This window comes from Nanorana parkeri, unplaced genomic scaffold, assembly GCF_000935625.1.
Source record: "Nanorana parkeri isolate BGI_ZX_2015 unplaced genomic scaffold, ASM93562v1 scaffold6, whole genome shotgun sequence".
Classification (NCBI taxonomy): Eukaryota; Metazoa; Chordata; class Amphibia; order Anura; family Dicroglossidae; genus Nanorana; species Nanorana parkeri.
Genome location: NW_017306274.1, coordinates 3,676,020 through 3,699,903, shown reverse-complemented (window position 1 = coordinate 3,699,903; position 23,884 = coordinate 3,676,020). Strand labels below are relative to the sequence as shown.

Here is a 23,884-nt window from a genome sequence, read left to right as displayed (position 1 = left end):
CCCCCCACCCCCATCCAATACATAGACATGACTTGCACCCCGATTTGCACATCACCCTATACTGCATCCAAATAATTCATTCTAGGTGTAATCATGAGATGTAAGCTGCTTATGACTTGTCCCTGAGCTTATAAATCATCCCTGGCATTGCACTGTGATGCCAGTCGTGGCACTGGGGTAGCTGTGCCCCGGTCAGTCACACAGTGTCTGACAAGGATGCACCGAGATGCGTGCTTTATAATGCCATGTACAGGTATCAGTCCCTCTTCAACACTGGGCAATACAACATCGGGTTGTTGGTCTTTGACTGCCCTCTACTGGAACAACCCTTCTCCAATTTCTAAGGTACAGATCGATAGAATTGGGGGCTTAGTGGAACTGGAAACATATCTATAGCCATCTACAGGAATCCCTGGCACTTGAGCTGCTGGTCCTATACCCATGGCATGGTAGTGTCATAGCCCAACATTTGGTACTCTATAACTAATACATGTTTTATACATTTATTAAATTGGACTGGTGCCATATGTAAAGGCAATGTACACAATGCAGTAACCTACAGCAACCACAGCTCGGTTAATGTCGTAAAATGAGCCATGCCGATTGCCTGCCAAGGGTTACTGCACTTTGCACACAGTCAATACGTTTTACATTGCCTTATTGAATAAAGCTGCTTCATTGCTGTTGGATTTCAAATGCTTCCTGCCAAAAAAAGAAAACAATCCCAGATTCTGAATTATAAATTAGAAAGGACTCAATCTGGGTGTTTTACTGAACAGCTAGTCGTGACCATCCAGGGACGGAAATTTGCAGGGACAAGTTCTCATTGCCTGGCGCCATTCCTGCAAAACAGGTTACAGACATACTGGATTAGGGCAGTGTTACTGTTCACAATGGTATGTATAGTCATGTTACTCCTATAGGTAAATATATGTGGGAGAGATGGAGAAAGGTGCTGTGCAGGGTAGGAGCTGCATATGGGACTATAGGGAAGGCATCCCCTGTGCACACAGGACCGACCCTAGACAGACGCCAAAATGCCAACAGAGGAAGATGCAGCAGCTGTGTGGACAAGATTCCATCTTACCCAGAGCACTACTCTTCCCTGTCCTTCTCTGCATAGCTCCTCTCTCCTCCTTTTCCCCCCCAAAGACCACCATGCAAGAGATAGGACCAAAAATTGGTTTTGTGGATTTGAAGACCACTTTGGAAGAGATAGGACTGCTAATTGTTTTTTGTGGACTGAAAGACCACTTTGCGAGAGATAGGACCAAGAATTGGTTTTGTTGACATAAAGACCACCTTTGAAGAGATAGGGTCAAAAACTGGTTTTGTGGATTTGAAGACCACTTTGGAAGAGATAGGACCAAGAATTGGTTTTGTGGATTTAAAGACCATCTTGGAAGAAATAGGACTAAGAATTGGTTTTGTGGACATGAAGACCACTTTGCATGAGATAGGACCAAGAATTGGTTTTGTGGACTTGAAGACCACCTTGGAAGAGATAGGACCAATAATTGGTTTTGTGGACTTGAAGACCACCTTGCCACCTTGCAAGAGATAGGACCAATAATTGGTTTTGTGGATTTGAAGACCACCTTGGAAGAGATAGGACCAAGAATTGGTTTTGTGGACTTGAAGACCACCTTGCAAGAGATAGGACCAAAAGTTGGTTTTGTGGTCTTGAAGACCACTTTGGAAGAGATAGGACCAATAATTGGTTTTGTGGACTTAGGTCATATTGAATATCAATAGGCCAGGCATGGTGGTAGGTTGGGTTGACCCTTTCATTAATTTTTGTAATTGACAGCTGGTTGAAATTGATACAAAAAGTTCCCTGTGTATGACCATGATGAGGCTGATCCAGTTTTCCCAAATGTCAGCGACTGAATTGTTTGACAGATCTCTGATCCAGAATTGATATAATATTTGCTCAAAGTGGTACCAGCGATCAGAAAACGATATTCTGGGTGTTCTTATAAAGGATCCACATATTAAATCCCCAAATAGGACTTGTCATGCACAGAACCGATTACTTGCCATGTATTCTGTGTCCTATGCGTTGATGGGGCACAGCCCATTTATGCAGATTTCTTCAGTCTGCTGAGAATCATACGATTCATCAGATCTGATTCGCCCCGGGCAGATCTGTGTGTAAAGGTTCAGGTGAATCCAAAAATCTGCAGCTCACCGATTGTCCTGTTCAACCGCCACTCTTTGCAAACGATCTTCGCATTCTGAGTACATGATGGAGGTTCATTCTGAATTATCGAGGAATGTATTGAATGTGAGTATTTTTCAGCCTGTGGGAAAATGTCTGTGACTGAGCTCCAGAGAAAAGGGAATGGAATGTGCTTTGTACATAGTAACGTTGTGTTCAGCAGCTGCATGCAGTTCAAGTAAGGACTGGCAAGATTCTTAGCACCAGTCAATCGGAGGCAGATACCTGTCTGTGTATGGAAGCCCCAACTAGGGTTGCCAACTTTTCTTCAAGCGAACCCAAACACTCTAGCGATGCGCAGACATTTGTTCTTGAGAGAATGAGTCGCGGATTATTCATATGTAAATATCACAGTTGAGACTATTTTCAGTGGGGGGGCCAGTAGCCCCTATCTTAATTTTGGTTGCCCCTGACTGCCTGACATCTTGTGTCTGGGTTTCTGCTGCCATGAAACCCGGACACAGCATTCAAAACCCGAACTGTTTGGGTGAATCCTGGACAGGTGGCAAACCTAGCCCCAACACCGAGAGATTATGGCAAATTAAAATCCTGGTACTTAAGGCTCACTATAGATATTACAGTCTGACCGTACAATCTCTGTGCAATCAGCTTTAAGATGACCACTGTGCAATCTGATTGTACAATCTCCTTTAGATCTACTATCAACTATGAAGTACAAGGGACCGTTGAATTGTTTGGGTTTGCCCTCATATCACATAGGGTTGGTAGGTCTAAAGCTCACCGCACGCGTTACATTCTGCTTATACAATTCTCTTTAGCTCTACCAACAACTATATAGTGCAAGAGCCCACCTGATTGGATACAGATTGATTGGATAGATTAGTTAGGTCCTCATTTAGGACCTGATAATTGGCATGTGTATCTGGAGCATCAATGAGAGATAGCCTAATGTGACTGAACTCCAAAGGTCAGTGGCTTAATGGGTGCAGTCATAATTCCGCTACCCCATTCCCACTCTGTGTATGTATCATACAGTATATGGGTACATCTGTTCATTATATTAAAGTGAGTCTGTCATGATAGGCACGTGGGAGCTGCCATTGCTGACCGTGGCGGTCATATTTATCCCTTCTTTCCTACACAGTAAGTCCCCGACCTAGAAAAAGCTTGCGGTGATTCATTAGGTAGTAATGCAAGGCTCAGGATGACAGCCCAAGCCTGCACCTTCAAAGCCACTGAGCAGTGGCAGCTCCCATACATCTGTCATGACAGGTTCCCTTTAAACAAGTTACCCAAACTGTGTACTATGAGCACCTACCTACCTAATCTATCCATTTATTTTGTATCCAATCAGGCAATAGTTGTTGGTATATCTAGAGGACATCGTACGATCAGATTGCAACGTGTGCGGTGAGCCTATGGAGTGAGCACCTTATGGTGACATCAGATTTTGTACCCCGGGTTTTTGGTGGGGAATGGGGATCAGATAGCATAAAAGGTCATTTTTTTCACAATTCTGTAATCAGTTTGAGATTAAAACTAATTCTAAAAATTCTGTGTCAACATTAATGGCAATTTAAATGTAATCGTTGGTATAGTACCAATATATCCTCCCATAGAGAGGACCGTCACTGAGCTATTCTCATCAGCTGCAAAGGAGCTGACAGTCTAATGTCCCAGGTGACACTCTATAGCAGCCTTTCTCAAACAAGGTTCCACGGCACCCTAGGGTGCCTTCTACCTTCCTCTGGGGTGCCTTGAAATGTTCACACAGAGTAATTCCTGTGAAGAGGGCTCCTGGTGTGAAAGGAGTTCTCTTGATATGAAGGGGGCTCCTGGTGTGAAGGGGCTCCAAATGTGAAGAGGGGGTTCTGATGTGAAGGGGCTCCTAATGTGAAAGGGGTGGGGGGATTCTGGGGGGCTCTAAATGTGAAGAGGGGGTTCTGATGTGAAGGAGCTCCTAATGTGAATGGGTGACTCTGATGTGAAGGAGCTCCCAATGTGAAGGGGGAGCTCTAAAGTGAAGGGGCTCCTAATGTGAAGGGGGGATCTGATGTGAAAGGGCCCCTAATGTGAAGGGGGGCTCCAATGTGAAGGGGCTCCTAATGTGAAGGGGAGCTATGATGTGAAGGGGCTCCTAATGTGAAGGGGAGATCTGATGTGAAGGGGCTCCTAATGTGAAGGGTAGCTATGATGTGAAGGGGCTCCTAATGTGAAGGGGAGCTATGATGTGAAGGGGCTCCTAATGTGAAGGGGAGATCTGATGTGAAGGGGCTCCTAATGTGAAGGGGAGCTATGATGTGAAGGGGCTCCTAATGTGAAGGGGAGCTATGATGTGAAGGGGCTCCTAATGTGAAGGGGAGATCTGATGTGAAGGGGAGATCTGATGTGAAGGGGAGATCTGTTGTGAAGGGGGGATCTGATGTGAAGAGGCTCATAATGTGAAGGGAGGACTCTGATGTTAAGGGGAAACCCCACATTTTTGGTGTTTTTGCATGGGGTCCTCGCTTAAACCCCATACCAGACCCCTATATGTGGTAAGGGTCTGGTATGGATTTTGGAGGGATCACACATAATTGTTTACATTTTAGACTGGTGTACCTCAAGATTTTGCATCCTTTAAAGGGTGCCATGACTGAAAAAGGGTTGAGAAATGCTACTCTATAGAGTCAGATAAAGCAAAGTCTAATGACCCTGCTGGAAATTTGAATTAATTATGGTAGGAAACACATAGAAACCATACAGAATGTATCTGATAGAGCCCTGCTGGTGACTGAACCAAGATCCCAGAGCTGCTGTGCTAGTCACAGATCGCCTATGCTGTCTGTATTGTGTTCATAAATCCCACCAGTGTGACATCTTTTTGATCTGAAGTGTCCCTGCTGCAAATTACACTTTTAGTGGCCAATGTCCATTGTGTATCCTGTATTTTATAGGCACATCAAAGGAATTCTGATTCCTTCCTTTATTTCAGGGACAAAATGAGATAAAATGCTGTAGAATAACCATTTCTATGCAGGCAGAGGCATCTGAAAAGCATTTTTTTTGGGTGCAGGAATTGCACAGCACTGATATGGTGCAGCCAATAGCAACCAATCCAATATGACTTCATTGTATTAGATCAGCCTTTCTCAACCCTCTTAACATGGAGGAACCCTTGAAGCATATTTTAGGTCACAGGGAATCCCTGCTTATCATGATATGAACAGCCCATGGAGCATTAAAGTGTACACTAAAATGTGACAATAAGGATTAATAAAAGAATAAAGAATGTGGCATATTTGGCACCCTGGGCTGCTCTATATGAAAAAATCATATGACAAAAAAAAAAAAAAAAAGAAATGAGACTATATACAGTATATATATATTAGTAATAATAGACAAAATAGAAAGTCAGACTGTAAAAATGGTAGTGTTCCTTCACATTGGTGTTCAGTGAAGACCCAATTAACACTGGTAGTCAGTGAAGTAGTCCATTAACACTGGTGGTCAGTGAAGTAGTCCATTAACATTGGTGGTCAGTGAAGTAGTCCATTAACTTTGGTGGTCAGGGAAGTAGTCCATTAACATTGGTGTTCAGTGAAGACCCAATTAACATTGGTGGTCAGTGAAGTAGTCCATTAACATTGGTGGTCAGTAAAGACCCCATTAATATTGGTGGTCAGTGATGACCTCACTAACACTGGTGGTCAGTGATGACCTCATTAACACTGGTGGTCAGTGAAGTAGTCCATTAACACTGGTGGTCAGGGAAGACCCCAATAACACTGCTGGTCAGTGAAATAGTCCATTAACATTGGTGTTCAGTGAAGACCCAATTAACGTTGGTGGTCAGTAAAGCAGTCAGTTACCAATGGTGTTCAGTGAAGACCCCATTAACATTGATGGTCAGTGAAGTGGTCCATTAGATTGGTGATCAGGAAAGTGGTCTGTTACATTGGTGGTCAGTTAAGAGATCCATTTCATTGGTGGTCAGTGGAAAAGGATTCCCTTAGATTGGTGGTTGGTGACTAAGGTACTCATTGCATGGTCAGTGGAAAGAATGCCCCCTCCCCCTTACAGATATCTGAAAAGATCCTTGCCAGTGGTAACCTATCTGATAGCCATATGTTATCTTATTCTGGCAGAAATTGCTCAAGGAACCTCTAGCAACCACTGTAGGAACCCTAGCCTTCCACGGAACTCTGGTTGAGAACGGCTGCATTAGAGAAAGATGATGTCTGATTGGTTCTTGGGGGTTGTTCCTTATCATCCTAAATGATTGTGGTGGTGCGTATTTGTAGACTAACCGTAAATGTCACATATGACTGATGTAAGGTTACACTGGAAACCCCACCGTCATAACAAGCAATCCATCTCTTGCCTTTCTACTCCCTCTTCTCTCTAGTAGAAAAGTGAATGATTGATGTGTCGTATTGAACCTGGTGCCATCTGTATTTTCTGTGTATACCTTCAGTCATCTAATGTGACGTAACATGTCAGGATTGGTGTGAGAATGAATTTGGTGAAATTAGGGATTTTTGGTTGGTTTGTGTCCAGTGGAAATGACCATTTTGGCCCATAAATGGCTCCCAGCCCAACATTATTGGACATGAAGCCATTCACTGAGTTTATACCCTATGCAAGTTTTGGGTTTTTATTTTTCCAAAGGGATTCATAGTGGAAGAAACATTGGAGTACGAATTTTTAGAAGGATAGATTTCATTGTATGTGTTCATCACACTTCAAAAAATGATCATATCACGTCTGAATACAAAGATGATCACTTATTGACTCTTAACTTTAATGGATCCTCTAATCCCAAACCAAACTGTAAACCTAATCCACAAAATGAACCCATAACCTCAAGACACCCTAAATATAAAGAAACCCTGTTGGGAGCTTGTATGTAGGCTGCCATTATTTACCTTTCCTTCTGAAAATGACAATTTCTTGGCTGTCTGCAGATCCAATAGCTCTAGCACCTTCCCAGTCACTGACTTGGGGCAAGTTTTGACTTCACCCGCCTGATCTGAATGATAGTAACCCAGGACTTTCTCTGCATATTGAAGCCAGATACCTAGAATTTTTAGGAGGATGTTCTGTACCGCGTCCCTCCATGCACACACTCATCTGCATGTGAATGTGACTCACTCCCCTCCATATGCTAGTGGTTGGCAAATGACAGCTAAGGCAACCAGAACTGTCACATGGCGGCAGGGAAAGAGTCCTCAGCACTGTGTAAAATTCAAGCAAAGACACCCAGGGCTTCCTCTGTTCATTCATAGAGCAAGCAATTGCAGTACAGGAGGAGCCAGTACAGCTGTGCGAGACTGAAGGGAAGGCTGAAGTTCAGTCTTAAAGTATTTCTGTAAGTGGCCCTTTAAGACCAGGTATGTGTCCCCTTGTGATATATGGGACAAGCATTTGATGTTGGTGCAAAGTGTAAACGTTATCTACAAGATGCATTCATCTTTCCAAATGGTTCCGTACTGCCAAGCTAGCTAACTCATTAGGTGCTCTCGATGTCCTTTGAGATGTTTTGCAAACATTCCCATCCGCTTAGATTTAGTTCCACCACGTGGAATCCCGAATCATAACTCCTTCCCCAGGAGTCTTCTCTTGCACTCAACACCTCTCAACACTTCGGCTCAATGATCACGTGAATTTATGGATACTGTGGTTACTCTTCTTTATTGCACCAACTGTTATATTTCCAGCCTGTATTGATGTTGCCATCTAGACATTGGTGTACAGTTTTGTTTCATTGTTGTGTATTCATTTGCAAACTGGTCTTTACGGAAACCTTTCCCGCACATAACAAGGTCTATCGCTGTATCACTAGAGACTGTTTCACCTTTTACTTGACTTAGTGTTCTGTTATTATTCACTAGTCATTTGTATTTTTTATGCCTTGTGACCTTGACACTACATGCATGTTGTACTATACTTTGCTCGCAAATAAAGAAAAATTTACATGCAAAAAAAAAAAAAGATGCATTCATCTATAGCTTCTACATCTGTGTTAATGACAGTGAGAGTCAGGACAATCTTATTGGATGCTGTAGGCACGTTGTATCTTTTTAAATGACTTTAATGAAGAGATGGTGAGCTTGTGGGTTTCCAGCAGTAGTCGATCCACCACGACCTGCCAGACCCCATCTACCCCAGCTACCAGTGTCAAGGAATTGGATCCACTGATCATTCACACAGAAGCTGCTCTGATGGGTTCCAGCTCAGACCAGTACTTTAGCCGTCAAGTTGGCAGTGGGCCATGATAGAGGTGTACACCGGATTGTGCAAGTGAGGAGGGGGGGCCTGCTAACTTTCTGTACTTGCAACCTTTTTGAAAAGACAAAACATGATGAAATGTGCATGTGATGCAGAGACGTACTGGATATTTAATTTTTTTTCACATGGTCATTGAGTCCTCTTTCGATCCGCCCTTAGATGGATAAAAAATGGAATGCAATCCAATCCCTGGGGTGGCTGGATATAATCGGATGTAGGTCCACCTATAGCAATCAATTGTGCAATCCATTCCCTGGGAGGCTGGATATAATCGGATGTAGGTCCCCCTATATCCATCAATTGTGCAATTCATGCCTGGGGTGGCTGGATAAAAGCAGATGTAGGTCCACCTATATCCATCAATTGTGCAATCCATTCCCTGGGGAGGCTGGATATAAGCAGATGTAGGCCCACCTATAGCCATCAATTGTGCAATCCATTCCCTGGGAAGGCTGGATATAAGCGGATGTAGGTCCCCCTATATCCATCAATTGTGCAATTCATGTCTGGGGCGGCTGAATATAAGCAGATGTAGGTCCACCTATATCCATCAATTGTGCAATCCCTTCCCTGGGGAGGCTGGATAAAAGCAGATGTAGGTCCACCTATTGCCATCAATTGTGCAATGCATTCCCTGGGAAGGCTGGATATAAGCAGATGTAGGTCCACCTATATCCATCAATTGTGCAATTCATGTCTGGGGCGGCTGGATAGAAGCAGATGTAGGTCCACCTATATCCATCAATTGTGCAATGCATTCTCTGGGAAGGCTGGATAAAAGCAGATGTAGGTCCACCTATAGCCATCAATTGTGCAATGCATTCTCTGGGAAGGCTGGATATAAGCAGATGTAGGTCCATCTATATCCATCAATGATCCATTTAGGAATGCAAAAGTTTGTGTCCAGGCCTTCTTTTACATCCGGCCACTTATACTGATTATATTGGACCATATTTCCTCCATCCCAAGATGGAGGACAAATTGCAATGGACATCAATGTCCCACATGTGACATCCCTTTCTGCTCTGATTCCACTCATCAGAGGATCCGTCTAGGATGCCCTGCTGAGATGGAATGGTCGGCGCCCATGTGTCTTACGATAAAAAAGAGCTTGAGGGTTATTTAAAGCAGCCAAAATACACATGTATGGGGCACTTATGGGTTGATTTTTAAAAGTTAGCAGTAGCACCCCTAGTATAGGAATCCCAGCGACATCTAGGGGTGCTAGTGCCACGTGAATGGCATCCGACCTATAATTGAACCCCTTATGAATTCATTACAAAGTGAGGAAGACAGTACATACAGAGCCCAATAATATACCATTTGGAAGAACACATAAGGATATCTGGTCATGTAGACAATATACATTCACTTATTAGACACACAGGAGATAGAATCACACAGAACCTTCAGTCCCCAAGGCCAAAAGTATGGTCACCACAATCACATTTACTATTTCCCTTACAACAGATACATTGTTGCTTAAGACAGTTTATTATTTCCTTCTCCAGGTTACAGAAACTTTTAGAATAAAATATGAATGTATAAAATATTCTATACCGATACACAATATACTAGAAGTGGTCCATACAGTTGTTTTGGGGCCGCTCTCCATATTAGCATTCAGCCATTGCGTAGAACAGATGCAAGGAGCGCTGTGTTTCCAGATGTTCTACAGTTTTATTCATCATTTCACATTACTGTCAGAATGGCTCAATTCCACCCGGACGTTCCGAATCCTTTCCAGACACCAGAGATCTTCCCAGTACCGAAAAGTCGTACGGAGTAAATAACCACAATGCATGGAAATATTCCATACTGTGTGTCCCACTGCCGAAATTTAGGATATTTCACTAAACCTCAAAGGGAACCTGGACTGAAAAATGAAGATGGCTTTATCTTAGGATCTAACTTGCAGGAGATCGGCAGTTAAAGAGGGACGTCCATAAAGAGTACGGTTTACCATAACAAGAATACCTGTTCATTCTTCCAAGTAGACATGTAAGCTGCGGAAAAATTCGATTTGGTTATTTTGTTATTTTTTCAGAATTCGGATCCGAAATTCAATTCGGTTCGGGTTTCGGATTCAGGCAAAAGCTGAATTTTCGTTAGTTTCGGATGAGTTTACGAATATTCGTTACGAATACCATAGAAAACCATATACAGATAATAGCAAAGCTGAATCTCCTAGACCCTAATGGCATTCGGGATCCAAATTTCCGAATTGCATTCGGGAGCTCCCAAATGCCATTCGGGTCAGGGAGCCTCAGCTTTAGTAATATATGTATATGGCTCCCAGACCTGAATGGCATTCCGGAGCTCCCAGATGCAATTGGTTTTTAGTGGCCCCTGTGCACAGGGCTGGATTATCATAGGGGAGCGCCAGAAAATAGTCCCGGACAGCCCAGATCGCTTCAGTATGCCCAATGGCAATCCGGGCTGAACACAATCAGGCAGAGGCACTGGAAGCTGTCTAATCAGGCATATTAGGTGGCCACCCCGCAAAGCCCCAGCGAGGAACGAGCAGCCTCCTATTTAGAGAGCCGTCTTTGCTACCTCCAGTCCGACCAAACCGACAGCACCAGGACCATAATGCTCTTAATCCAGCCCTGCCTGTGCACACCTGAGTGTTCTGCCTCTTGCAGCAAAACGCCTGTAGCTCAAAAAAGTACATGAGCCTCATCTGGAGCAGAGTCAAGTGCTCTGGCATCCAAAACTTCAATGGGTGTGCCCAAAAAACATTTTTGTCTAATTAATAACTTTGCATTGGCTACAATTAAAATAAAATGCTCAAGCCTGAAACATGCACAAAAATGGCCGTAGCAAAGCTAAAAAAAACCAAAGATGCTCAGCTCAAGTGTGAATGGGGCCCAAGAGATAGGAAGTGATTCAGCCTCTTCTGCCATCCTCCTCTTCTGGTTTGCAGAAGGGAACCATTAAGATAACATTATCAATTATCAATTGTTGCAAGAATACACATTTTAACATAATTAAATAGAAAAATTATAAAAGAAGATTAAAACAAGTATTATATTAATATATTTATTCATTTTTAATGAAACATGACGCTTTAGCAAACTAAACTTCAGCCGTTTAGGGTTTACATCCACGTCAGGCCCATTTTCAGACAGCTTTGCTTGCAGAGGAAGAGGAGATCTCAAATGAATTAAAAGAAGGGTTAACGGCGACGACAGCCAGATAATCTCCTGGTCTTGGCTGATGTAGGATTCTCCATCCCTTCCCAGCACACATCATTAACTTTCCTGGTACGTCAGCTCAGCTTTGTTCAGTGTGTGCACAGATGTAAATGGCGCCTTTGTCTGAGCACCTAGACTGCACTTCCTCCGGCCCAGAAAAGGCCCATGTCTGGGGTCACGCAACAGAGATGACATACTCGGATGTTGCCTTGTTGCCTCTTCTATAGCAACAGATGTTGCAAAGGATGTAGTCATCAAAGCACTAGTAGTCTCAGCACAGCCCGTACCCAGAACCCTGCATACAGTGTTTATGATATTTTATATATTTATGTTTTTATGTTTATAAATCATCACTGTTATACAGTATTATATAGCACTTTGTAGGAAACATTGTTACAAAATAGTTACATCAGTTCTCCCCCCCACCCCCCCATGAGCCTCATAATTTAATGTGCATTTTGCAGTCACAGCAGCACATTCAGCTGATTAACCTAACAATTTTCACATGTAACCTGCTCAGGGGGACTTCCAATTTAAAAGAAGAAAATTGTTCTTTTAATGCCTACATGTCAGCAGCAGAATAACATGCAATTCACTCCATTATACGGAGACGTTGCAGTATCAGTCCTTTCTCGAAGCGGAATTAAGAAAAAAACTGCCAATGCAGTGCCCAACCACCCCTCCTCTACTCACAATGGAGGGGTTAAATACACATTTTTGCCTAGGGATGTAGGGGACTATGTTTTAATAACCTTATTCTTCGTTCTCTCCTCCATTTGTGCAACTTGTCCCTAAAGCCTCTTCTCTAAAGCTCCATCCGGCTGATGGTCTTGTGTACAATGGAGGGCCAATATTCCTGCATTGTATGCAAGGACATCACCAGGGTGGGACTTTGGCACTGGTAGGAGAGTCTGCCCACCTTCCGCTATGTCACTCTTATAGGTCTTATAGTGTACAAATGTGATGCCCAGGAAGCAATAATCCAGCAGTAGATCCAAAACGCCAACAGCCTCACTCTGGAATATGATCTGCACAAATCTTTATTGTTCCACAACAGCCCTGCTCAACAAGCAACATCCGACGCATTTTATCCATGGGTTATCCATGGCCCTTGGGTTTAAACACCTCATAGGGAGTTGCCCGAGTGGTGTTGTGGAACAATAAAAGTTTGTGTAGATTGCATGCCAGAGTGAGGCTGTTGGTCTTGTGAATCTAGTTACAGTAGTCCTGCGACAAGTCTGAGAGAACCTGAACCACAGCTGCAGTGTATGGAGCACTATAATGCCTCAAGTTGCAGCAATGCTGTGAAGCAACAATCCCTAGTCTGCACCTCTTGTGCTAAGCTTCTGTGTGAGGCCTAACGCTAGAACAATGCAATACACAAAACATATGTGGCTCTGGGGCCAAATGACTTGTAGTTATGCCCTGCAGCTACAGATCATGTGGCTCCAGAGCAGAGCCCCCATCATCCCTACCATCAAGAGTTGTAGTATATATAATATATATGACCATCACAATATTTTATATTTCATAATTATCAGTGCTCCTGCACACAACTTCTCTGTAACAGTTGTCTTTTATTTTAGGATTTGGGGATTTTTACAGCCTGAGCAAGGGTATGTTAGGTATACAAGGTTAATTTCAGTGCTGGCCGGGATGACCGGAAGCTGTGAATCTACTAAAACTCGCCATACACTGATCAAAATGTCTGTGTCCTGCTGATGCCTTATTGCATCCCCTGGAAAGAGGATCTGTGATGACCCTGGGCAGCACAATGGCATAGTGGTTAGCACCTCTGCCTTGTAGCTCTAAGAGTCCCCGATTCAAATCCTGGTCAGGACACTATCTGCAAGGAGTTGGCATGTTCTCCCTGTGTGCATTTTGCTTGTGTGCATTTCCTCCAAAGACATGCTGGAAGGGTAATTGGCTCCTGTCTAAATTGGCCCTGTATGTATGTATGTATGTGAGATTGGGACCTTAGATTGTAAGCTCCTTGAGGGCAGGGCCTGATGTGAATGTGCAACTACTGTATGTAAAGCACTGTGTAAATAGTTGGCACTGTATAAATACCCGTAATATATAAATAAAGATCTGGATTCGAGGAAGATTCCTCCTGTGTGTATGAGGTCACCTCCTCTTGATTGGTAATGTCACATAGGGTATAGTGTCAACAGCAACCTCTGCATTCCTTAGTATTGCAGTAGTGGATTAACATGTACATAGATTTTCCATGTTTAAAATGACTCAACAGCTCCCCTTCCACCCTCAGGCCCCTTAGCAGCCACCTGGGGTGCTATGGCTTTTGTTACTCCATTGACACAAAAACAATTAACACATTATTCTCACACCCACACAAGGCGCTTGTTCCAGTTTACTTACCGACTTTGACAGTAAATCTAACCAGGAGTTATTATTGAGTTCTTTTTTTCTTTTTTTTTTTTAAAGAGAGCCCTCGCTCCGGTAGCCATCTTTCATTTCCATCGATTGAAAGTTTTGTCTCTAATTAAATGTTCTGAACCCAAGGAAGCGCCATTAATTCCCATTAAACCTGCAGTAATTGTTTCTAAATTATTAAACTGCACAACTCATAACAGGCTACTGACGAGCTCATCTCTTTAAAGACTTTGTAATAAAATGATAGAACAGTGTCGGGTCAGCTGTCTGGTGTTAGGGAATAACTTTGTAAGTCAGGCGGGGCGTCTAAGGAGAGCATAGCTATGATACTGCTTGGCAGGTGGATGCCTTATGTTGCACCAGCATAAAATAATACAATCTAGGGCATGAATTGTAACAGTAGAACAGGCTGCAATTAAAGTGTCTATGTGGGGACAATATAAACATATTCAGTGCAATCAATAATTCTCTACAATACATATACATTTCCCTATGTTTTGTCTCCCTAAAAATGCTACAAATACACAAAAATCTCTCTCAATCTGCCAGAAGAGCTCCTAACTTCCTGCAGTGAACTGACAATGCTGCATCAGCCCTGGCTCAGGCCTATTCTGATAGACTACAGAACACTCCTCTCTCCTCATCTGCATAACATAAGGGGGAATACATTTATTATAAATAAACTTACAATTGTATGTAAAAAAATACATAACTTGACTAAATTGTGTTTTTATATCTATTTGAAGTTCAGTTTCAGTCCACCCAAGAATGATTTTGTAGTTGTTGAATGCTGAAGAGTTAAACCACCTGACAGATTCTTCTACCACTCTGTTGTTGGGACCTCTGCAAGGTCCCAGGTCTGCCCCACTGCTGCTGTGCCCATTATGAGGAGCTCCCACTATCCCTGTGCTGAGTTCCCGGGTCTATACACAGGGCCGGCCTTAGGGGTGTGCGAGCAGTGCGGCCGCACAGGGCGCCATGGCAACAAGGGCGCCGTGCGGCTGACACAGCTCGTCCTGGGGGCGGTTTCTCTCCCCCTCACCGCTGGGCGCTGGCCATCCGATATGACAGCGCTCCCTTGTCCGCCCCCCCCCCCTTACGGGGGGGGGCGCAGGAGGGAGCGCTGCCTGCTGTCAGGATGGCGGAGCGGTGAGGGGGAGAGAAGCCGCGCCCGCAGCTGTCAGGATGGCCGAGCAGGTAGGAGATCGGAGCCGCTGTCATCCTGTCAGTTTCAGGATGACAGCGGCTCTGTGCGTGGCTGAGCGGAGGATCGGTAAATATCAGTGATATTTACCGGTCCTCCGTGTGAGAAGGACAAACACCGGAGCGATCGTCTGATCACTCCAGTGTTTGTAAATAACTGGGGACACATAGTGCTATGTGTCCCCAGTTATGAATGAGCAGGCTGTGATTTACATCGCAGCCTGTTCATTCAAGATTTCACCAATGGGGAGAAGCACTCAGTACAGAGGCTCCTCCCCATTCAGAAACTATTGATAGTAAGTATGAATGGGAGGAGCCTCTGTACTGAGTGCTTCCCATTCATTGAGTGCTGAGGCTGCTAAAAAAGAAATTGAGGATTTGGTGTCCTCAATTTCTTTTCTATTTTAAAAGGGAAATGTCAGGGGTCTGTTTGGACCCCTAATATTTCCCAAAGCCCCCCCAACAGTAAAAAATAAATAAAAAAATTAAAAAAATGATTTTAACCACTTCCCGGCCGGCCGTTGTAAAAAAACGGCCGGCCAGGAGCTCTCTAGATCTGAGCGGGCGTCTTTAGACGTCCGCTCAGCCACGCCCCCTCGCGCGCACCGCTGGGCGCTCGCGAGCGGGAAATGCCCGTTATTTGAAAACAGGCAGCGATGCCTGTTAACATACAAGCGATCCGCCGGCTATAGAGCCGGCGGATCGCTTGTATGAGGTCCCGTGAATTGCGCCCTCCCCGGCTCCCCCCCTCCCGCTGTCAAGCTGGTCCCGGGCTCTGCTGTGCCCAGTGCGAGCCCGGGACCAGCATATGGCCTCTGTCACAGGGGATCAGAGGGAGCTCGGTACACGAGCTCCCTCCGGTCCCCTCTCCGCTGTCAGAATGCGGAAGTGGTGTATATTACATCACTTCCGCATTCTTGTGTCACTCTCCAGCTTCAGATGCTGGAGAGAAGCTGATGAAGCAGATCTGTGCTTCATCAGCTTCTTCAGGGGGGTCCTAGGTGACATTAGGGGTCTTGGAGACCCCTGATGTCTCCATAAAGAGGACCTGTCACATATTTTGCTATCACATAAGGGGGTTTTCTAACCCCCCTATGTGATAGCAATAAAGTTTCCCCCCAAAAAATGTAAAGTTACAAATAAAAAAGAATTACATTTTTTTTAAAGTCCCCCCCATACATACACGCATGCAAACAGGCGTCGGGTGCGCATACGTGTGAAAACGACGATTTCGCCCATTGCGCCACACATGTTACATATCGTCGCGAACGTCGGAATGAGAGCAATAATTGTAGGGCTATCAATCACTGATAACACTAAACTGATGAGCGGTAAAAGCTTTTAAAGCGTCACCTATGGTCAATTTTGGGCATGGTAATTTTTTGCGATTTTGCGGGTGCGCGCAATTTTAAAGCATGACATGTTTGGTGTCTATTTACCTGACGTGACCCCATCTTTTATATTTTACCAAAAATATGGGTAATAAATGGGTGTGGTTACTGAGGGTGTGGCCACTGAGGGGTGTGGTCACTGAGGGGCGCTGTAAAGCTTTCTCGCACAGGGCGCCTAAAGGCCTAAGGCCGGCCCTGTCTATACACCTGCTGTGCCCATTATGAGGAGCTCCCACCATCCCTATACTGAGTTCCCGGGTCTATACACCTGCTGTGCCCATTATGAGGAGCTCCCACTATCCCTGTGCTGAGTTCCTGGGTCTGTACACCCGCTGTGCCCATGAGGAGCTCCCACCATCCCTGTGCTGAGTTCCTGGGTCTGTACACTTGTGCCCATTATGAGGAGCTCCCACCATCCCTGTGCTGAGTTCCCGGGTCTGTACACCTGCTGTACCCATTATGAGGAGCTCCCACCATCCCTGTGCTGAGTTCCCGGGTCTATACACCTGCTGTGCCCATTATGAGGGGTTCTCACCATGCCTAAATTTAAGAAAACTTAGACCACTTGATTTCACCTATGACTAAAACATAATTTCTGGTGGATTTGCCTCTTTGTGTGTAGAATGAATACAAGGGAGAGGATGGGGGTAAGGGAACATAGGTAGTGAAAGGGAGCAGATGGGGCTAAGTTAGAGAAAGGCAGAAGATGGATGCAAGGGGACGAAGGTAATGAAAGTGAGAAACTGGGGGTAAGAGGATATAGGTAGTGAAAGGGAGAGGAGCATCAAGACTACAGCAATACTGAGCAGGTGTGGGCAGGAAATACCACCAGGGGGTATCATACTGGCCACCGGCCCTCAGTCCTTCATCCATCTAAAGATCAATCAGTGTCACTGCTCAGCAAACCACTTTGATGGTTGTTTTATGATCTTCATCGGCCTTCACACAAAGCTATTTGTCTGCTCTTTATAATGCATCTGTTAGATTTATATCAAAGTCTGGCCATAAACTGCGTGTTTTTGCTCATTCATCCTGGCGGGCTCAATGGAGGAAAAAACTTCTCCCGTCCATGCTAAACACTTTGGATGGGGGAATCTTGCCCCTGCTGGGTTTGTTGAGTGTGGGGCTATGAGAATAACTAAACTCTAATGGCATATGATTGACCACAATCAATGTTTGGCTAAGATGTTTTTGGACTAGCTCCTTCGACAAATGTTGACTGTCAATGGGGTGCCAATGAGGTCACGCACTGCTCACATGTGTATGGCCAGCAAATGTTGCATAGATATAAAATCTAATAAATGGGAATTACAATAGAGAAACATTTGGTGTAATTACTATTTATTAAAGGTGTTGGAGCCGACACATTTGGAATATTCATTTTTGTTATATGGAATAATAAGATTCCAGAAGGTAATACGGGGATACAGACGGCGATGGCCCGTGCTGCGTCTGGCTTGAAGTATAAGCACAATTCTTCTCCCTATCCCTGTAATCTTAATGTACTGTGTGGCAGATTTGTTTCATAATACACTCCGTCATCCAGTGCCGGCCCCGTGAATGATTCTCTCTTAAGGGTGACATTTCTCCGCCACATTACCGCTACCTCAACAGTCGATCAAATTTGTTTTTCGTGAAAGGCGTCTGACATTTACCTTGCTCCCGCCGTTTAATAAAATAAATGAGGGCTAAATCCTGATCGCTGAAGAGAAAAAAATATATATTTCTCTCTGTCTGGTACAGGCCTGGCCGTGAGCGTTAACCCTTGGGTATGCGGACCCTCCAAAGCAATAAATCTCAATAATGTCTACCCTTATTTCTTTATTATGGAGTTTGTATTTTGGGGGGTGTATCTAAAATAGTGCTGAAGCCTAAACTTTTTTAAGTTTAGGATAAAATAAAAGAGGGTTATAACCCCTATCAGCCTTTTTTTTTTTGCCATTTGGGTCCCATTTGCGGAGATATCCCTTCACTTCCTGTCCGATAGACACAACAAGAAGTGAGAGGAAATCCCTCCAAAGTGAGTGAAATCCCTGGAGGTCAGCAGGGTCACAAGAACTGGTGTCCCTACTGGAAGATTTCCCATTTGTTCCTGGTCTGATGCCACGGTTACCTGCGGATGACTGCCTCTGGACGCAAACTGTTTGAGGCCATCATCCACAAGTGATCACAGCATGTCCTATGCAAATGGCCATAAATGGCACTTTCAACTGTCATTGTTTTCTATAGGGCTTCCCGCCTTCCCGGGAAAAAATTGTGAGACTCTCCCAATCGGCCACCATTCGCAAGTATGAAAGGGGCCTTAAAACACATGCATCAGGACGATTCACCTGTAGTGAATTGTTGGTGTTAGTCACATTCACTGCTTTTTAAATATACTGCTTAGTGTTCTTTTTTTCCCTTTTATGTGCGAGTGTATATATATTGTTTAAAATGTTTAAATTTTGTGTTGTTTGTGCAATGTCACTTTAAATTGTAATGAGGCTAAAGAGGTGTAATTTTTTGGCAGAAGAACAGACCTGGGACATAAAGGAGTTTTCATAACCCCCAGGAGCCTTTTAAAAGCCAATTCCACCCTTAAAAACGACCAAAAAACACCCTAATTTCTCCTTCCCCATTAACACCAATGCATTTGGCCAAAATAGTGACATTTCTCCAAAATTTCCCAAATTGTGCAAAAACTAAAACTCTCGGCATCACTAAACCTAGCCAAGGGGTGCACAACTCTGTTCCTCAAGGCATACTAAAGTAAGTCTTAGCTTTTTTGTAAGGCCAACAAATTTACAACAAGCCATTGTAAGCCTGATCCTCAAACCTACCGTTGATGACAGTGAGGAGCATAGGAAACACCTCCGCTCCACACCACTGTCAGCTCCATCTAGTGGCAGCAGTGCCATGTAAATGACCTTCAGCCAGCTGTATGACGGGTGAAAGATTTATAAATCAACCCCTAAGTGTGTCCTCGTACATAGGGCCTCTGCCCATGTCAGGGAGGATCCTTGGCATGAGGTTGGACTAGAAGTTTGGTCCCTTTAAAGAGACCACATTGTGTATATTTTCATTATTAATTATGTTCACGATTTAAAAAAAAACACAGTTTGTAAAAAGATTTTCTGTTATTTACATCAGGCAAACATGAAATTCCGACCTTGATTTGTAAGCTGTAATTTATACCTTGTACAATTCAATGGAAACTTATAAAAACAAAACAATTAAACCAAAGAAAAACTCTTAGCTGTGATGAAGTCTTTTGGTGGCCGAAGAGCCTCTACTGCTGTACTAAAGTCGGCATTGATGACCTTCAGTCATATACTGCACCCCCAATGCAGCACAGCTCTAGGGTGCAGGCACACTGGTTGAGAGAGGCTGCCCCAGAGTAATCTTCCTGTCATGAGACTTAGGATGATATGGGCATTGTAAACTGAAAACACAAAGCGTACAGCTCACCCCTATCATGCGTCCCCGCAATCCACGCTCAGTGCACGGATGACTCTCAGGCCAAATAAGGCAGAAATGCATCAGTGGTCATTCTTTGTATAGATGCATGTGGAATCAAGTTTGAATTTATTCGGAAGATCATCGTGTGCTGGTTGTACAGTTTTTAATATGGGCATTGTCCCTATTATACCTTGCAGGACACTTGCATAGCTCTCAATGGTCCCTAAGCAATCCTTCTTTCCGCTGACACCAATGAGGGGACACTATTCTTTCCACTGACACCAATGATGGCGAACTATTCCTGCCTGTAACACTAAGGTTGGGGAACTATTCCTTCCACTAGCACCAACAATGGGGTACTATTCCTTCCTCTGACACCAATGAGGGGGTACTATTCCTTCCTCTGACACCAATGAGGGGGTACTATTCCTTCCTCTGACACCAATGAGGGGGTACTATTCATTCCTCTGACACCAATGAGGGGACACTATTCCTTCCATTGACACCAATGAGGGGACACTATTCCTTCCATTGACACCAATGAGGGGACACTATTCCTTCCACTGCCACCAATGATGGGAAACTATTCCCTCCACTGAAACCGAAAATGGGGCACTATTCCCTCCACTGGCACTAGTAATGGGGAACTATTTCTTCTATTGGCACCAATGAAGGGGTACTATTCCTTTCTGTGATACTAACGAGGGGGCACTATTCCCTCCACTGACCAATGACAAGGTACTATTACTTCTGCTGACACCAATGAGGGGACACTATTCCTTCCACTGACACCAATAATGGAGAACCATTCCTGCCCGTAACACTAAGGTTGGGGAACTATTCCTTCCACTGGCACCAACAATGGGGTACTATTCCTTCCTCTGACACTAACGAGGGGGCACTATTCCTTCCACTGACCAATGGCAAGGTACTATTCCTTCTGCTGACACCAATGCTGGGGAACTATTCCTCCCACTGGCACCAATGATGGGAAGCTATTCCTCCCACTGACACCACCATTGGGGCATTATTCCTTCCTCTGACACCAATGAGGGGACATTATTTCTTGCATCGTCACCAATTATGGGGCATTATTACTTGCCCCACTGACTACAAGTACTAGGTTATTTTTTAACTCCCGCTGACCATCAAGAGTGTGGCATTTTCTAGAGGAGGTAGAGGAGATATGGCAAATAAAAATTCAACTTCCTCCTGCTGTGCGAGCATGATCAGCACCTGTCACTTGCCTGTAAGAATTCAGCCTGCAAGTGTTTGCAGCGCTTCATTCAAAAATACATTGTAACTCTATTGTTATGATGTTTTTATATTGTGCTTTTATGTGCAGTTCAAAAGAGATGTTCTTTGATTGACACATATTGCCCATTCCTTCAACCTTACAAGGTTTTTACCTATTTAACACCTTCTTCTTTTTGCCTTTTTCCTGTTATTCCCCTCCTCCCCATTTAAACTTTTTTATTTTATTTTGTTTCTGTTGTTCAGGCAGCAGAAGCACTAGGTTCACCCCTGGTACTAACTATTCTTAACCAATTACAAATGATGAAAGCAACTATGCCTCTTATTAGAGATAGGAGCTCGAAATCCAAAAAGAAGGTACTTCTGCCCATTGCAAGTGTGCTTCCTCAAAGGTTTTTAAGCACCCGGCTGTGCTGACATCACTCATGCCTTCCAGAACCAATGGAGACCAGGGAAGGGGTAAGCATTTTTTTCTCTCAATGAACAGTTTGTTAGGGGGAAGGAGCTGCCAGAAAGCAGGCCGCACGCTTGCCATGGAAGGGCCCCTTTACCCAATCTCAATTAATAAAACAAAATGTTCTTAACCAATTACAAATGATAAAGAAGCATGATTATAAGATGTATTGGGCATTGTATGGTGCATAGGGCGTGATCAGTGCATGGAAAGGCACCCTCTACAGCTGCATGCTTTAATTGGAGAGTCATTATGGACTTTGTAACTTTGGACAGCAGCATTGTCACCCTGTAGGGAGGGTTGTGTGAGATGCTCTAACACCTTGGTTCTCAACTGGTGGGTCGTGACCCAAAAGTGGGTCGCGACCCTGTTTTCAGTGAGTCGCCGCAAGCCTTTTACTTTTCAAGGTGGGAGGTTCCTCATCCTCCCTGTAGCGCAGCACTGTCACTTCTTGTGCCAAGAAGCAATTCAAAATATGCTGCCAGGCGTTGAGTGTCAGCTTGAGGTGAGATGGGATGGGGCTATGGCCGTAAGGGAGCTCCATCCATACGTGCATTGCCTACAGCTCCCTCACGTGTCCCATAGAGGTGCCATGGTGACGTCACATTCTGGCTCCCGGCACCTCTATATGGCGCGCAAGGGAACTGTACAAGCAATGCACATATGGATGGAGCTCCATCACAGTACTGCAGCCCACACTAGACCCCAGACTGAGGATCCACTCCAGTTCTCGTAAAGTAGGGAGGCTGGGTGGACTTAAGATAAAATTAAATGTTAAAAAATGTGGAGTGTGTATGTGTGAGATTGTGTCTGTGGTTGGGTCAGTGTTTTTGAGGGACTGTTCGCACTAGTACAGTGCATTAATCACATAGTACCATGCGATTAACGCACTGTACCGCACAATCGCACCTACTATGCATTGTGGTGTAGGAGGTGTGTTGCGTTGCTATTCATTTGAATGGTATCCCAAACGTACCTCCCACCCGCAGTTCATACGCCCCCGCACCGGAATGCTCGGTACCCTAATGTCGTGCGTTCTATTGCAGTGCAACTTGGGTCACGACTTAATGACCAAGGACAAATGCGGGTCCTGAGTTCACACAGGTTGAGAACCACTGCTCTAACAGATTTAGATACATTTGACTAACAAATTAAATCTGAACTCCAGATAACACTTTTTAAGCAGTTACAATAGTTTTTTTTTTTTGCTTTTGAGATAAAGGTGTTACATAAAAAAATAAAAGATGACAATTGTAAGCACCCCTGTCAGTGGTAAATGGTTTGGTCCAACCCTCTATCTGGCACCTTTGCTGGACAGCTTGGCCTGGTAAGGAAGTTAAAAAATCACAGACTTACTTGGGAAAAGGCCTAAAAAAAACCCATAATGCTAAGCTGCAGTATATTAATAGGGTTATTCACAAAGCTGCCGAAGGCAGCCGAGTGATTAACCCAGCCGAAGTGAACAGGGCCGAACGCTGTTCGGCTATTCATTCAGTCTTGTACAACTGATTTCAGCCAGACATCGGCTAAAATCAGCTGTACATCGGTTGCCTTCGGTCAGCTTGTGCCGAAGTGCAGAAGGAGTTAGACTCCAGCTGCTCACTTGCTGCCATTTGCCCCTATTCTCATAGGGGGCCAAACGGCAGTGAGTGAATAGCCGAATGCCACCGAGTGGCCTTCGGCTTAGCTAGTCTGCTTAGTACCTCGGTGGTACCGAGCAGAATAGAAAATAAGGGGGAAAAAAAAGTTGAAAAATAAGATTTTTTTAAAAAAATAATAGGAAAATTAAAAAATAAATACAAATATTTTAAAGAAAATAAAAAAAATTAAATGTAAAAAAATTGCTGCACGCTTGCGACGGCCTCCTGCCACATAATGAAGCACCTGACAGATGCTAGCGGTGACAGCTAGCTCCGCCCATTTCCTATTGGCCAGCACATGCCAGAGTCTTCTAGCAGGTCCCGGCCAATGAATAACAGCAAGGCGGAGCCGGCCATGACGTCACGGCCAGCTCCGCCCAGTTGTTACTGTTTAATGACAGATCGGCGTCCCCAAGTCATTTGGGTACTCTGATCTGCCATTACAACTGGGCAGCGCTAGC

The 23,884-nt window shown here is 44.3% G+C and overlaps 1 protein-coding gene across 1 annotated transcript in view; it reads left to right on the top strand.

Annotated features, from left to right (window-relative positions):
- Positions 1–23,884, top strand: part of NETO2 (neuropilin and tolloid like 2) — a 40,738-nt gene that overhangs the window by 712 nt on the left and 16,142 nt on the right. The window lies entirely within an intron of this gene.